A 16,816-nucleotide genomic window follows, 5' to 3' on the forward strand; every position below is an offset into this window, starting at 1 on the left:
CAGATCCATCACAGGAATCACTATCTATGACAGCTATAGCCTTACAAAATGTATTTCTTAAATAATAAGACTTGAAAGTTAAAATGACTCCTTGATCCGTGGGCTGCAGAATGGATGTTGTGTTAGCAGGCATGAAAACAACATGAATCTCATGTTACATCTCCATCAGAGCTCTTGGGTGACCAGGTGCATTGTCAATGAGCAGTCATGTTTTGAAAAGAATCTTTTTTTCGGAGTAGTAGATCTCAACAGTAGATTTATCATAATTATTAAGGGCTCTAGGGTTTTCAGAATGGTAAATGAGCATTGGCTTCAACTCAAAGTCACCAGCTGCATTAGCTCCTAACTGACAAGAGAGTCAGCCTGTCCTTTGAATCTTTGAAGCCAGGCATTGACTTCTCCTCTCTAGCTGTAACAGTCCTGGATGGTGTCTTCTTCCAATACAAGGCTGTTTCATCTATATTGAAAATCTGTTGTTTAGCATAGCCACCTTTATTAATTATCTTAAGTAGGTCTTCTGGTTAACTTGCTATAGCTTCTACATCAGCTCATGCTGCTTCACCTTGCACTATTATGTTATGGAGATGGCTTCTTTCCTTAAACATCATGAACCAACCTCTGCTACCTTCAGACATTTCTTCTGCAGCTTCCTCACCTCTCTCAGTCTTCATAGTATTGAAGGGAGTTAGGGTCTTGTTCTGGATTAGGCTTTGGCTTAAGGGAATGTTGTGGCTGGTTTTCATCTTCTACCCAGACCACTAAAACTTCCTCCTATCAGCAATAAGGCTGTTTTGCTTTCTTATCACTCATGTGTTCACTAGAGTAGCACTTTTAATTTCCTTCAAGAACTTTTCCTTTTCATTCACAATTTGGCTGTTTGGTGCAAGAGGCTTAGGTTTGGGCCTCTCAGCTTTCAACATGCCTTCCTCACGGAGCTTAATCATTTCTAGTTTTTTGATTTAGAGTGAGATGTGTTATTCTTTCTTTCTCTTGAACACTTAGAGACCATTATAAGGTTATTAATTGGCCTAATTTCAATATTGTCATTTCTGAGGAGTTGGGGAAGCTTGAGGAGAAGGAGAGAGATGGAGGATGAGTCAGTCAGTGGAGCAGTTGGAACATAAACTACATTTATAGAATAAGTTCACTGTCTTATATTGACATGGTTCGTGTTACCCCCAAACAATTACAATACTAACATCAAAGATCACTGATCACACCTCACCATAACAAATATAATAATAATGAAAATGTTTAAATACTGCAAGAATTATCAAAATGTGACATAGAGACATGAGGTGAGCAAATGCTGTTGGAAAAATGGCACCAACAGACTTGTTCAATGCAGGGTTGCCACAAACCTTCAATTTGGAAAAAATGCAATATCTGCAAAGTGCAGTAAATGAGGTATGCCTGTATATTAACTGATTTAATTCTCACAGCAGCCCTGTGAGGTAGGAGCTCTTAACTATTCCTCATTTTTTTTTGGGGGGGCCGCACCCCCATGGCTTGCGGGATCTTAGTTCCCCAACCAGGGATTGAACCTGGGCCATGGCAGTGAAAGTACCAAGTCCTAACCACTGGACCACCAGGGAACTCCCTATTCCTCATTTTATAGAAGAAGAAACAGGCAAAGAGATGTTAGCTAACTTGCCCAAGGTCACTCAGTTACTATGGTGGACAACGATACTCCCAGACAGTCTGGTTCTTGAACCTGTTCTCTTAACTACTATACTTACTATCTTTCAATGTTTATAAATTAACAACTCTGAGAACACTGCATTGACAAACTTCTGAATGCTGTGGCCAAAAGTGTAATTAGAAGAAAGGTTATAATCTTAATGGCCTTTGTTACTCAGCAAAACCATAAGCTAATTCTTTAAAAAGATTAAAATAGACAAACTTCTAAGCAAGTGCTAAATCAAGAAAAAAGAAACTTATAATTAGTAAGAAAGCTTTGTGGCATCTTTACTTGCTCTTGTCCCATTCCCCTCACCAGTAGAGTGGTGGTCTTAAGGATTGAAGCCTGCCTTCCCAGTGTGAGACCCTGGCCCTTGGTTCCAGAGGGAACAGAACAGACCTTATTCTCAAAGAATTTGGTTTGTATGTTTTAACCTGTCTAGGGGCTACCTGGAGGATTGACATAAGGCATTTGTGTTTTTTTGCCTAACCCAGAACTCTCTCAGGTGATAAGCATAATGCATTCTTCAAAAAACTGTAAGGCAGATGAACAACTCACTGCTACCTGAGGCAAAATAATGCAATTGAGTCAAACAAGAGATACACTGAAAGCCTAGAAGAAAAAGCTGGGAGAGACTTTCTTTGGGAAATTAAGGTATTGAAAAAGGCTTGCATATACAGAGGAATTCAGAAAGTCATGCACATGCCTAGGGCAGGATGCATGCTCAGAAAAGACCTGAAAAGATCCTAAACTTTCACCTCTGGCTGATCTCTAGGCTCAGTACAAGCAGGAAGTGAAAGCTGTGGTATAGTTTTAAGCAGCCTGTCTAAGCACTGAAGGAATTCCCCAACATGGAGCCCATCTGCAAAGACTGGGAGGGGTTTTTTCCCTTTTTTTTTCTTTTTTTCCGTTCTTTCCTTCCTTTTTTTCTTCTGAGTGGGAAGAAACCCAGGTGTTCAAGGAAATCTCTGTCAGGACGCTAACTGACCGAAAGCTAAAAAACAAACACTTATGAGATGATACATGACAAAGAATACAGACTTTACAAAAATAGTTTAGCAAAATTACTTAGCAAACAAACAACTACCACTCACAGCAAACTATGATATCAAATCCTGAGGAAGAGAGTGATTTCCAGAATTACCACATAATTATATTCAAAATGTTCAATTGTCAAAAAAAAAAAAATTGCAAAGGATACAGAGGAACAAGAAGGTATAGCTCTTTCAAAGAAGAAATGAACAGAAACTCTCCCTGAGGAGGTATAGACATTAAACTTACTAGGCAAAGGTTTTAGATCAATTTTATTAAAAAAAAAAAAAAAGAAAAGAAAAAAAACAAGCTAAAGGAAGCTATGGACAAAGAGATAAAATAAACCAGGAGGACAGTGTGTGAACAAATAAAAAATATCAATAAAGATAGAAATTATAAAAAGAAAAAAACATAAATTCTGGAGTTAAAAGTACAATAACTGAAATGGAAAAACTCCCTAGAGTTTTCAGTAGCACATCTGAGCAGGCAAAAGAAAGAATCACCAGTTTTTAATGATAGGTCAGTTGAAATAATCCAGTCTGAGAAGCAGAAAGAAAAAATAATGAAGAAAAATGAACAGAGCCTACAGGACCTGTGGGACTCCATCAAGTCACCAACATACATATAATGGAAATTTCAGAAAGAGAGGAGAAGAAAGAGATAAAGGGGCACAAAGAATAGTTGAAGAAGTAGTGGCCTAAATATTCCCAAATTTGATAAAAGACATAAATCTGCACCTCCGAGAAGCTCAACGAACGCCAAGAAAGATAAAAATGAAGAGATCCACGCTGAGACATATTATAATCAAACACAAAGAGAAAATCTTGAAAGCAGCAAGAGAAAAGTAACTCATCATTTACAAAGGATCATCAATCAGATTACACTCAATTTTCAGCAGAAACCATGGAGGCTGGAAGCCAGTGGGACAACGTACTTAAAGCACCAAAAGAAAAAACTGTCAACCAGAAATTCTATATTCTTCAAATAATCCTCATGAAGGAGAAATCTAATTAAATAATTAAAACTGAATATATCCTCATGAAGGAGAAATTAAGATGTTCCTAGATAACTAAAAGCTAAGAGAATTCAGCACTAGTAGAACTTACAAGAAATGCTAATAGGAGTCCCTTCAGGCAGAAATGAAAGGATACTAAATAGTAACTCAAAGACATATGAAGAAATAACACTGGTAAAGGTAACTACGTAAACCAATACGAAAGCCAATATTGTAATTTTGGTTTGTAACTCCTATTTTTTTGCAATATGATTTAAAATAAATGCATTAAACAATAGTTCTAAACCTATGCTAATGGGCATACAAAGTATAAAGATGTAATTTGTGACAACATCAACTTAAAGTGGGTGGGATTTAGCTGTATAGGAGCAGTTTTTGTGTATAATTGAAGTAAGGTAGTATTATTTCAAAATAGAATGTAAAAATTTTAAGAAATTAATTTTAATTCCCAAGGCAGTCACCAAGAAGTAACTTAAAAATTACAGAAAAAAATTTAGAGAGGAATAAAAATGATACACTATAAAAAAGATCAATTAAACATTAAAGAAGACAGTCATGGAGGATTTGAAAAACAAGAAAATTTAAGACGTAAAGAAGACAAATTAAAAATGGCAGAAGCCCTTCCTAAACAGTAATTACTTTAAGTAAATGGATTAAACACTCCAATTAAAGAGCAAAGGTTGGTAGGGTGGATTAAACAAAGATAACAAACATCAAAAAAACTGGAAGAATAAAAACCATGATCCATCTATATGTTGTGTAACAAGAGACTCACTATTTTTTTCCAGTTTTATTGAGAAATAATTGACATACATCAATGTATAAGTACAGCATGATGGTTTGATTTACCTATATTGTGAAAAGATTACCACAATAGGTTAAACTAACATCCATCATCTCATATAGATACAATAAAAAGAAAAGTTGCAGAATATAAGATCAGCACACAAAATTCAGCTGTATTTCTATATATTACCTATGAACAACCCAAAAAGGAAATTAAGAAAGTAATTGTGTTTATAATAGCATCTTAAATAATAAAATACCTAGGAATAAATTTAACCAAGGAGATGAAAGACTTGTACACTGATACCTATAAAACATTGCTGAGAAAAATTAAAGGAGACCTAAGTAAATGGGAAATACATTCTGTGTTTATGGGTTGAAAGATTTAATGTTATTAAGATGTGAATACCACCCAGAATAATCCCAAAGCCTTTTTTGCAACAATAGAAAAAAAGTCATCCTAAAATTTATATGGAATATCAAAGGATCCCCAAGTAGCCAAAACAATTTTGAAAAAGAACAAAGTTAGAGAGCTCATACTTCCTGATTTGAAAACTTGCTATAAAATTATAGTGATCAAAATGGGTGGTACTAGCATAAAGATAGATATATAGACCAAAAGAATAGAATAGAGATCCCAGAAATAAACCCTCACATATATGGTTAAATGATTTTTGATAAAGGTGCCAAGACCATTAAAGAGAGGTAAAATAGTATTTTAAGCAACTGGTGCTGGGACAACTAGATAGCCATATGCAAAAGAATAAACTTGGATTCAGACCTCATATCATATACAAAAATTAACTCAAAGTGGATCAACGATTTAAGTGTAAGAGCCAAAATTATAAAACTCTTAGAAAAAAACTGGGGTAGATATTTTTGCCCTTTGCCTTGATAATAGATTCTTAGATATGACACTAGAAGTATGGTGAACAAAAGAAAAAAATAGATTTATTGAGCTTCATCAAAATTAAAAACTTCTGTGCATCAAATAACTATCAAAAAAGTGAAAGGACAACTTACATAATGGAAGAAAATATTTGCAAATCTTATCTCTGTTAAGGTCTAGTATCCGGACTATAGAAGGAACTTTTATAATCCAAGAACAAAAACACAAACAACGCAATTTAAAAATGGGCATAGGACTTGAACAGACATTTTTCGAAAGAAAGAAAACAAATGGCCAACAAGCACAGGAAAAGGTGTTAAACACCATTAGTCATTAGAGAAATGCAAATCAAAACCACAATGAGATTAAGGACCTAAATGTAAGACCTGACACTATAAAACTCTTAGAGGAAACATAGGAAGAACACTCTGACATAAATCACAGCAAGATCTTTTTTGACCCACTTCCTAGAGTAATGGAAATAAAACCAAAAATAAACAAATGGGACCTAATGGAACTTAAAAGCTTTTGCACAGCAAAGGAAACCATGAACAAGATGAAAAGACACCCCTCAGAATGGGAGAAAATATTTGCAAATGAAGCAACAAACAAAGGATTAATCTCCAAAATATACAAACAGCACATGCAGCTCAATATCAAAAAAACAAACAACCCAATCAAAAAATAGGCAGAAGACCTAAATAGACATTTCTCCAAAGAAGACATACAGATGGCCAAGAGGCACATGAAAAGCTGCTCAAGATCACTAATTATTAGAAAAATGCAAATCCAAACTACAATGAGGTATCACCTCACACCAGTTAGAATGGGCATCTACAGAAAATCTACAATAAATGCTGAAGAGGGTGTGGAGAAAAGGAACCCTCTTGCACTGTTGGTGGGAATGTAAATTGATATAGCCACTATGGAGAACAGTTTGGAGGTTCCTTAAAAAACTAAAAATAGAATTACCATATGACCCAGCAATCCCACTACTAGGCATATACCCTGAGAAAACCATAATTCAAAAGGACACATGTACCCCAGTGTTCATTGCAGCACTATTTACAATAGCCAGGACATGGAAACAACCTAAATGTCCATCGACATATGAATGGATAAAGAAGATGTGGTACATATATACAATGGAGTATTACTCAGCCATAAAAAGGAACGAAATTGGGTCATTTGTAGAAATGTGGTTGGACCTAGAGACTGTCATACAGAGTGAAGTGAGTCAGAAGGAGAAAAACAAATATCATATGTTAATGCGTATATGTGGAATCTAGAAACAGTACAGATGAACTGGTTTGCAAGGCATAAATAGAGACACAGATGTAGAGAACAAACGTAGGGACACCAAGGGGGGAAACTGGGGGGTGGGGGTGGGTGGGATGAATTGGAAGATTGGGATTGACATATATACACTAATATGTACAAAATAGATAACTAATAAATACAATAAAATTGGAGGAATTACATTAAAAAAATTGAATTAAAAAATTAAAAAAAAAACCCAAAATGAGCTACTACTTCTCACACATTAAATGGCTATAATTAAAAAAACAAGTGTTGACAAAGAAGTTGAGAAATTGGAGTTCCCATACAGTGCTGTTGGGAATGTAAAATGGTACAGCTGCTGTGGAAAGCAGTTTGGTAGTTTCTCAAACAATTACACAGAATTGCCATATGACTCAGCAATTCCACTCCTAAGTATATATAATACCCCACAGAATGGAAAATAGGTACTCAAATATATGTACACACATGTTCATGGCAGCAATTTTTACCATAGTCAAAAAGTAGAAACAACTGAAATGTCCATCAATGGATGAATGGATAAACAAAATGTGTAAATACATGCAATGAAATATAATTCAATCACAAAAAGGAATCAAGTACATTCTCTGAGCAACTTCCCCTATTCTACCCTGGAAGATGTCAGAAATTTCTTCTCTGGAGAGGACAAAATAGAGGCTCTTTAGCTGGGGAACACCAGGCACAGATCAAGACATGGGTAATTAACAAACAAACAAAACAAACAAAAAACAGGCATACTGAATGCCACACAAAGAGACTCCTCTGAAATCCTCTCCTCTGTCATGGAAGGCTTGTTGAACATAGGTAGCAAGACTTTTAACCATCCATTATCTGGATGTACCACAGTTAATTTATCCATTTACCTACTGAAGGGCATCTTGATTGTTTCAAGTTTTGGCAATTATCAATAAAGCTGCTATAAATATCTGTGTGCAGGTTTTTGTGTAGACATAAGTTTTCAACTCCTTTCGGTAAATATCAAGGAGCACTATTGCTGGATTGTATGGCAACAGTGTTTTTATTTTTGTAAGAAATAGCCATACAGTCTTCCAAAGTGGCTGTACCATTTTGCATTCCCAGAAGCAATGATGAAGAGTTTCTGTGGTTCCATGTCCTCACCAGCATTTTGTGTTTTTCTTTTTTTTTTTTTTGCAACTCATTTTTGTTTGTTTGTTTGTTTTTTTGGTTTTTTGGCTGCATTGTCCGGCTTGAGGGATCCTAGTTCCCCAACCAGGGATGGAACCCAGGCCCCAGCAGTGAAAGCACCAAGTCCCAACCATGGACCACCAGGGAATTCCCCTCATTTTTGTTTTAATTTGTACTTCCATGATGACATATGATGTGGAGCATATTTTTGTATACCTACTTGCCATCTGTATGTCTTCTTTGATGAGGTGTCTGTTAACCTCTTTGGCCCATTTTAAAATTTGGTTGTTTGTTTTCTTATTGTTAAGGATCAAAAGATATTTGTATATTTTGGACAATAGTCCTTTTTCAGATGTATCTTTAGCAAATGTTTTCTTCCAATATGTGGCTTGTCTTGTTATTCTCTTGACATTTCTTTTTACAGAGCAGACATTTTTAATTTTAATGAAGTCCAGCATATCTATTATTACTTAATGGATTGTGCTTTTGCTGTTTCTAAAAAGTCATTGCCATACTCAAGGTCATCTAAGTTTTCTCCTATGTTTTATTCTAGGAGTTTTCTAGTTTTGCTTTTACTTTTAAGTCTATAATGAGTTTTTAGTTAATTTTTCTGAAGGATGTAAGATCTGTGTATAGATTAATTTTTTTTTTTGCATTTGGTTGTCCAGTTGTTCCAGCGCCATTTGTTGAAAAGACTATCTTTGCTCCATTTGTTTTTTTCATTCCTTTGACAGAGATCAATTGATTATATTAATGTGGGTTTATTTCTGAGCACTCTATTGTGTTCTATTCACATTGTCTTGATTACTGTAGCATTGTAGTAAGTCTTCAAGTTGAGCAGTGTCAGTCCTCCAACTTTGTTCTTTGTCTTCAATATTGTGCTGGCTCTTCTGGGTCTTTTGCCCCTTCACATAAACTTTAGAATCCGTTTGCTGATATGCACAAAATAACTTGTTGGGATTTTGATTGGGATTGCATTGAATCTATAGATCAATTTGGGAAGAACAGACATCATGACAATGCTGAGTCTTCCTATTAATAAACATGGAATATTTCTCCATTTATTTCATTCTTTGATTTTGTTCATCAGAGTTTAGTAGTTTTCCTCATAATAAATTTTGTACATATTTTGTTAGATTTATTACTATTCCATTTTTGGGGTGCTAATGTAAATCATATTGTTTTAAATTTCAAATTCCTTTGTTCATTGTTGGTATACAGGATAGAGATTGACTTTTGTATAGTATTAACCTTGTACCCTGCAACCTTGCTGTAATCACTTACTAGTTCAGTAGTTTTTGTTAATTCTTTCAGATTTTCTATATAGATGATTATGTCATCCGAGAACAAAAACAGCTTTATTTCTTCCTTTCCCATGTGTATTTCTTTTATTTCCTTTTTCTTATCTTACTGCATTAGCTTGGACTTCCAGTAGGATATTGAAAAGGAGTGATGAAAGGGAACATCCTTGCCTTGGTCCTGATCTTAGTGGAAGATCTTCTAGTTTCTAGAAGAAACCCTTTAAGTATGTTAGCTGTAGGTTTTTATAGATGTTCTTTGTCAAGTTAAGTTCCTCCTCTATTCCTAAATTACTGAGAGTTTTTATCATGAACGAGTGTTGGATTTTGTCAAGGGCTTTTTCTGAATCTGTTGATATGATCAAGTCATTTTTCTTCTTTGGCCTGTTGATGTGATGGATTACATCAATCAATTTTCCAATGTTGAACTAGCTTTGTATACCTGGGATAAACTCCACTTAATTGTGGTGTATAATTCTCTTTATATACTGCTGGGTTTGATTGCTAATATTTCGTAGAGGATTTTTGCATCTGTGTTCATGAGAGTTATTGTTCTGCCATTTTCCTTTCTTATGGTGTTTTTGTCTGTTTTTGGTATTAGAGTAATGCTGGCCTCAAAGTATGAGTTAAGAAGTATTCCCTCTGTTTCTATCCTCTGAAAGATATTGCAGGGAATTGGTGTAATTTTCTCCTTAAATTATTGGTAGAAATCAGTGGATCTATCTGGGCCTGGTGCTTTCAGTTTTGGAAGATTATTAATTATTTATTCAATTTCCTTAATTGATATAGGGCTGTACAGATTGTCTATTTCTTCTTGTGTGAGTTTTGGCAGATTGTGTCTTTCAAGGAATCAGACAATTTCATCAAGGTTATCAAATCTAGTGGCATAGAGTTGTTCATAGTATTCCTTTGTTATCTTTTTTTTTTTAATAAATAAATTTCTTTATTTATTTATGGCTATGTTGGGTCTTTGTTGCTGCGTGCAGGCTTTCTCTACTTGTGGCGAACGGGGGCTGCTCTTCCTTGCCGTGTGCAGGCTTCTCAGTGCGGTGGCTTCTCTTGTTGTAGAGCACGGGCTCTAGGCATGTGGGCTTCCATAGTTGTGGCACATGGGCTCAGTAGTTGTGGCTCGTGGGCTCTAGAGCACAGGCTCAGTAGTTGCAGTGCACGGGCTTAGTTGCTCTGCAGCATATGGGATCTTCCTGGACCAGGGCTTGAACCCGTGTCCCCTGCATTGGCAGGCAGATTCTTAACCATTGCACCACCAGGGAAGTTCCCTTTGTTATCTTTTTAATGTCCATGGAATATGTAGTGATATCGTCTCTTTCACTTATGATATTAGTAATTTTTTTCTTAGTTATCCTGGCTAGAGGCTTATTGATTTTATTAATCTTTTCTAAGAACCAACTTTTAGTTTAATTGACTTTCTCTATTGAATTCCTGTTTTCAATTTTACTGATTTCTGCTCTAATTCTTTTTTTAAATTAATTAATTAATTTATTTATTTTTGGTTGAGCTGGGTGTTTGTTGCTGCGCGCCGGCTTTCTCTAGTTGCGGCGAGCAGGGGCTACTCTTCGTTGCGTTGCGCAGGCTTCTCATTGTGGTGGCTTCTCTTGTTGCAGAGCACAGGCTCTAGGTCTGCAGGCTTCAGTAGTTGTGGCTTGTGGGCTAAGAGCGCAGGCTCAGTAGTTTTGGTGCATGGGCTTAGTTGCTCCGCGGCATGTGGGATCTTCCTGGACAAGGGAACGAACCCATGTCCCCTGTATTGGCAGGCGGATTCTTAACCACTGCGCCACCAAGGAAGCCCTGCTCTAATTCTTTTTTATTTTATTATTTTTCATTGAGATATAATTGACATATAACATTAGTTTCAGGTGTACAACATATCAATTTGATGTTTGTATATATTGTGAAATGGATCATGATCATGATCATAAGTCTAGTTAACATTCGTCACTGTACATAGAAAAGTTTTTTTCTTGTGATGAGTACTTTTAAGATCTACACTCTTAGCAACTTCCAAATATACAATACGGTATTATTAACTATAGTCACCACTCTGTACATTACACCCCCATGCCTTATTTATTTTATAGAGGGAAGTTTGTACTTTTTAACCCCCTTCACCCATTTCACCCACCCCTCACTCCCTTGCCTCTGGCAATTACCAGTCTGTTCTCTGTGTCCATGCTCTCTCTCTCTATCTTTTTTAGATTCCACATATAAGTGAGATCATAAGATATTTATCTTTTTCTGTCTGGCATATTTCATGTAGTATAATAATCTTAAGATCCATCCATGTTGTTACAGATGGCAAGATTTCATTTTTTCATGGCTATATATTATTACATTATGTATATATACCACATCTTCTTTATCCATTTATCCCTCAAGGATCACCTTCCATATTTTGGCTATTGTACTACTTTTGCTATGAACATGGGGGTGCATATATCTTTTCAAGTTAGTGTTTTCCTTTTCTTCGCATAAATGCCTAGAAGTGGAATTGCTGGATGATATGGTAGTTCTATTTTTAATTTTTTGAGGAACCTCCATACTGCTTTTCATAGTGCTTACACCAATTTACATTCTCACCCATGGTGCACAAGTGTTCCCTTTTCTCCACATCCTTGCCAACACTTATTTTTTGTATTTTGATAATAACCATTTTAACAGGCATGAGATGATATCTCATTGGGTTTTGATTTGCATTTCCCAGTTGGTTAGTGATGTTGAGCACCTTTCTCGTACCTGTTGGCTATCTGCATGTCATCTTTGAAAAAAGTCTATTCAGGTCCTCTGCCCATTTTTAAAATTAGGTTGTTTGTTTTTAATGTTGAATTATATGAGTTCTGTGTATATTTTAGACATTAACCCTTTATAAGATATATTGCTTGAAAATATCTTCTCCCATTCAGTAAGAGGCCTTTTCATTTTGTTGATAGTTTCCTTTGCTGTACAAAACTTTTTAGTTTGATATACTAGTCCCATTTGTTTATTTTTGCTTTTGTTTCCCTTGCCTGAGGAGACATATCCAAAAAAGTATTACTAAGACCAGTGTCAAAGAGCATACTTCCTATGTTTTCTTCTAAGAGTTTTATGATTTCAGGTCTTACATTCAAGTCTTTAATCCATTTTGAGTTAATTTTTATGTATGGTGTAAAATAGTGATCTAGGTTCATTCTTTTGCCTGTGGTTGTCCAGTTTTTCCAACACCACTTACTGAAGAGACATTTCTTTCCCCATTGTATATTCTTGGCTCTTTTGTTACAAATTAATTGACAATATATGTGTGGGTTTATTTCTGAGCTCTCAATTTTGTTCCATTGATCTATGTGTCTGTTTTTATGTCAGTAGCATACTGTTTTAATTACTATACCTTTGTAATATAGTTTCTTTTTCTTTTTCTTTTTGGCTGTGTTGGGTCTTCGTTGCTGTGCGTGGGCTTTCTCTAGTTGCAGCGAGTGGGGACTACTGTTCGTTGCGGTGTGCAGGCTTCTCGTTGTGGTGGCTTCTCTTGTTGTGGAGCACAGGCTCTAGGTGCGTGGGCTTCAGTAGTTGTGGCACGTGGGCTCAGTAGCTGTGGCTCACGGGCTATAGAACGCAGGCTCAGTAGTTGTGGCACACGGGCTTAGTTGCTCCACATCATGTGGGGTCTTCCTGGACCAGAGATCAAACCCATGTCCCCTGCATTGGCAGGTGGATTCTTAACCACTGAGCCACCAGGGAAGTCCTATAATATAGTTTCAAATCAGAGAGTGTGATGCCTCCAACTTTGTTCCTTGTTACACAAGATTGCTCTGGCTGTTTGATTTTTCTTGTGGTTCTATACAAATTTTAGGACAGTTTGTTCTATTTCTTTGAAAAATGTCATTGGAATTTCAATGGAGATTACATTGAATCTGTGGAGTGCCTTGGGAAGTATGGACATTTAACAATACTGATTCGTCTAATTCATGAGCATGAAATATCCATTTATGGATATTTATTTGTGTCTTCCATTTATTTGTGTCTTCCCATTTATTTGTGTCTTCTTCCATTACTTTCATTAATGTCTTGTGGTTTTCAATATAGAGGTCTTTCACCTTCTTGGTTAAATTTATTCCTAGGTGGTGTTTTTTTGGGGTGGAGGGATGCATTTGTGAATAGGATTTCCTTTATTTCTCTTTGTGATAGCTTGTTATTGGTGTATAGAAATGCAGCAGATTTTTGTGTATTGATTTTATATCCTGTGATTTACTGAATTACTTTATTTGTTCTAACAATTTTTTGATGGAATCTTTAGGCTTTTCTGTATATAATATGTCATCTGCAAAGAGTGACAGTTTTACTTTTTTCTTTCCAATTTGGATGCCTATTTCTTTTTCTTGCCTATTTTCTCCATCTAGGACTTCCAATATTATGTTGAATAAAAGTGGAAATTGTGGGCATCCTTGTCTTGTTCCTGATCTTAGAGGAAATGCTTTCAGCTTTTTATTGTTGAGTATGATGTTAGATGTGGGCTCCTCATATATGGCCTTTAATATTTTGAGGTCTGTTCCCTCTATACCCACTTTGTTGACAGTTTTTATCATAAACGGATGTTGACTTTTGTCAAATGCTTTTTATCCTCTATGATCATATAGTTTTATGCTTCATTTTGTTAATGTGCTATATCACACTGACTGATTTGGGGATAAAAACTTACACTTGATCCCATTCTAAAGTTCAACATTTTTATTCTCTTTTCCCATCTTATGTTTTTGATGTCACATTTTATATCTTTTTATTTTATGTATTCATTGACTAATTATTGTCATCATAGCTATTTTTACTATTTTTTCTTTAATCTTCATACTAGCTTAAAAATGATTAATCCACTACCTTACTATATATTTACCTTTTCAGTGAGACTTGTTCTTTCATGTTTCCTTGTTACTAATTAGCATCCTTTCTTTTCAGCTTAAAGAAGTCCCTTTAGCATTGTTTTTCAAGAGGGTATTAAATCGTTTATTGGTTACACATGATAAAGGATGATACACAAGCTTCATTCCCATCTATAACTTTATCTGGTACCATAATTCAATTTAGATATATCGCATAGGATGTGCCAAGAATCATATTAATAACCAAAAAACTCCATGACTTTGCTTGGGTGACCCTTTTAATGGTGAACTCCAGGTCACAACACAGTAACTGTCAGTTCAACTACACCAAGGTTTCTGAAGACAATGGCTTCTCCACCCAAGCAGGTTGTAAATAAATTTCACATGGAACCTGGCATTACCCTGAAGGAATTCTAACTTCACACTGTTGGGGTAGTTTACCAAAATGGCTTCAGAGTAGACTAACTTTACATAGCACATTTTAAAAAGACACATTTATTCAATGTCATGATCAGACTATTACATTTAACAATCAAAAACATGCGTGCAAAAAACAAAAAATCTACATTAAAACCCTTTGTTGGAATGCTTTATACTTTCCACAGAACAGAAACTAAAATAACCTCTTATACAATTAGTCATAAATACAGTCCTCGAGCTTTTTTTTGCCCATACACATGAGTATTGTCTAAAACATGTCTTCTTTGTAGCACCTAGGCCCTGCCACCACTGTGCTTGGCTGAGTTCACAAATCTGTTGTAACCTGTAGCTTCCCTGTCACTTCTCTGGCTCTCCTCTCCTGCTAAGCTTTGTTTCCTGGCAGCAATTAAAACCTTCTGCCACTGCCATAGCTACTGCTGCTGCTGGAACCACCATAGCCACCTTGGTTTCGTGGTTTGGCAAAGTATTGGCCCCTACCACCACAGGGCCCAGAACTTCTGCCTCCAAAGTTTCCTCCTTTCATGGGTCCAAAATTTGAAGATTGATTATTATAATTGCCAAAATCATTGTAGCTTCTGCCACCTCCAAAACTGCTTCCATCATTACCAAATCCATTATAGCTATCCCCACTGCCACCATATGCCCCACCACCGCAGCTGCCACCAAAGCCACCTCGACCACTGAAGTTTCCTCCACGACCGAAGTTGTCATTCCCACCAAAACCACCTCCGCGACCACCACCAAAGTTTCCAGAACCACTTCCACTTCTTTGGCTGGATGAAGCACTAGCCATCTTTTGCTTAGATAGGGCTTTCCTTACTTCACAGTTGTGGCCATGCACAGAGTGGTATTTCTGAATGACAATCTTGTCTATGGAGTCATGGTCATCAAAGGTTATGAAAGCAAAGCCTCTCTTCTTGCCACTGCCTCGGTCAGTCATGATTTCAATCACTTCAGTTTTCCCATACTGTTAAAAAAACAATCTCTGAGGTGATGTTCTTCAGTGTCTTCTTTAATGCCACCAACAAAAATCTTTCTCACAGTTAAGTGTGCACCAGGTCTTTGAGAATCTTCTCTTGGGATGGCCTTCTTTGATTCACAACTCTTCCATCCACCTTTTGTGGCCTTACATTCATGGTGGTAACCACCTCTTCCACAGTGGCATATGTGACAAACCCGAAGCCTCTGGAGTGGTGAACTGTGTGGTGAATGCACACAGTCTGTGAGCATCCCCCATTGCTCACAATGGCTCCTCAGACTCTCATTGGTTGTTTCAGAGCTCAAACCTCTGATGAAGAGCTTTCGCAGCTGGGAGCTGGGAGACTCTGACTTAGACATGACGGCAGTGGAGGAGGGGAGACTTCAACGATGCTTACTCGGCAGCATGCACAGGCAGAAAGGGTCCTTGAGCTTTTCTTATAAGGCCAGTTTAGTGGTGATAAATTCTTTTAGCTTTTGCTTATCTGGGAAACTCTATGTCTTCTTCAATTTTGAATGATAACTTTGGCAGGTAGAGTATTCTTGGTTGGAAGTTTTTTTCTTTCAGCACTTTTAATACATCGTTATACATTATGTATTTATGGAGCAATAAAAAAGCATGTCTTCCTTGCCTGATTTTGGTTGAAATTGAAAGAGATTCAGGAGTCACAGAGATGGAAATAAAAGTAGTACCTTTATTACTGATGAAGTTAATTGAAAAATGTAGCCTTAAATGCACAGCTAAGTGGACTTGCTGTTTTTCCCCTCCAGAATAGATCTTACCAAGAGTAACTGGCACAGCTAGAAAAGCACAGACCTCCTCTGCATGGGTGAGAACAGACCAGAATGCATGCTTTTTGCAAGTGAGCAGGCTTAACAAAAGAATCCAGAAGTGGCTGAGCTGCAATTCCTTCTCCTAAACTCTCCTATAGGATTAGCCATTTCTCTTTCCCTGGCAATTAGTGAATGAGGGACATCAAGAAGCCAGAAATGTCAATTTAGCTGAAGTTGCCTCTGTAAAGATTCACAAAAACTGAGGAAAAGTTTTCCCACCTAACAGTGTACATACAATAATTTATTATAGAAGTGTCATTTCAAATAAATGGATAATTCAATAAATGAATTAGTGTTCCTGGCTAACTTTTGAAAATACAGTTAAATCCTAAAACTCGGTAGGTTTCATAAAAACAGTTTGTTTTCTATGTATATTATACTACAATAAAAATTCTTTTTAAAAAGTATGTGTGATATGAGCTCATTTTTATTAAAAAAAATGCATATATATTTGTTCGTATACAAACATATATATTTATGTCAGTCTGGAAGGACATGCATGAAAATGTTAGCAGTTATTGTTTTTAGGTG

General features: G+C 36.3%; 1 protein-coding gene and 1 pseudogene across 9 annotated transcripts in view; one reads left to right on the forward strand and one right to left on the reverse strand.

Annotated features, from left to right (window-relative positions):
• DNAI4 (dynein axonemal intermediate chain 4) overlaps positions 1-16,816 on the forward strand; it is a gene marked incomplete at its 5' end in the record, with an annotated part of 132,838 nt that overhangs the window by 34,752 nt on the left and 81,270 nt on the right. The window lies entirely within an intron of this gene.
• Positions 14,141-16,215, reverse strand: LOC309612763 (heterogeneous nuclear ribonucleoprotein A1 pseudogene; annotated as a pseudogene). Its single transcript has one exon. The product of its transcript is annotated as a heterogeneous nuclear ribonucleoprotein A1 pseudogene (transcript).

This window comes from Balaenoptera borealis (genome assembly GCF_965194805.1).
Source record: "Balaenoptera borealis genome assembly, chromosome: 1".
Lineage (NCBI taxonomy): Eukaryota > Metazoa > Chordata > Mammalia > Artiodactyla > Balaenopteridae > Balaenoptera > Balaenoptera borealis.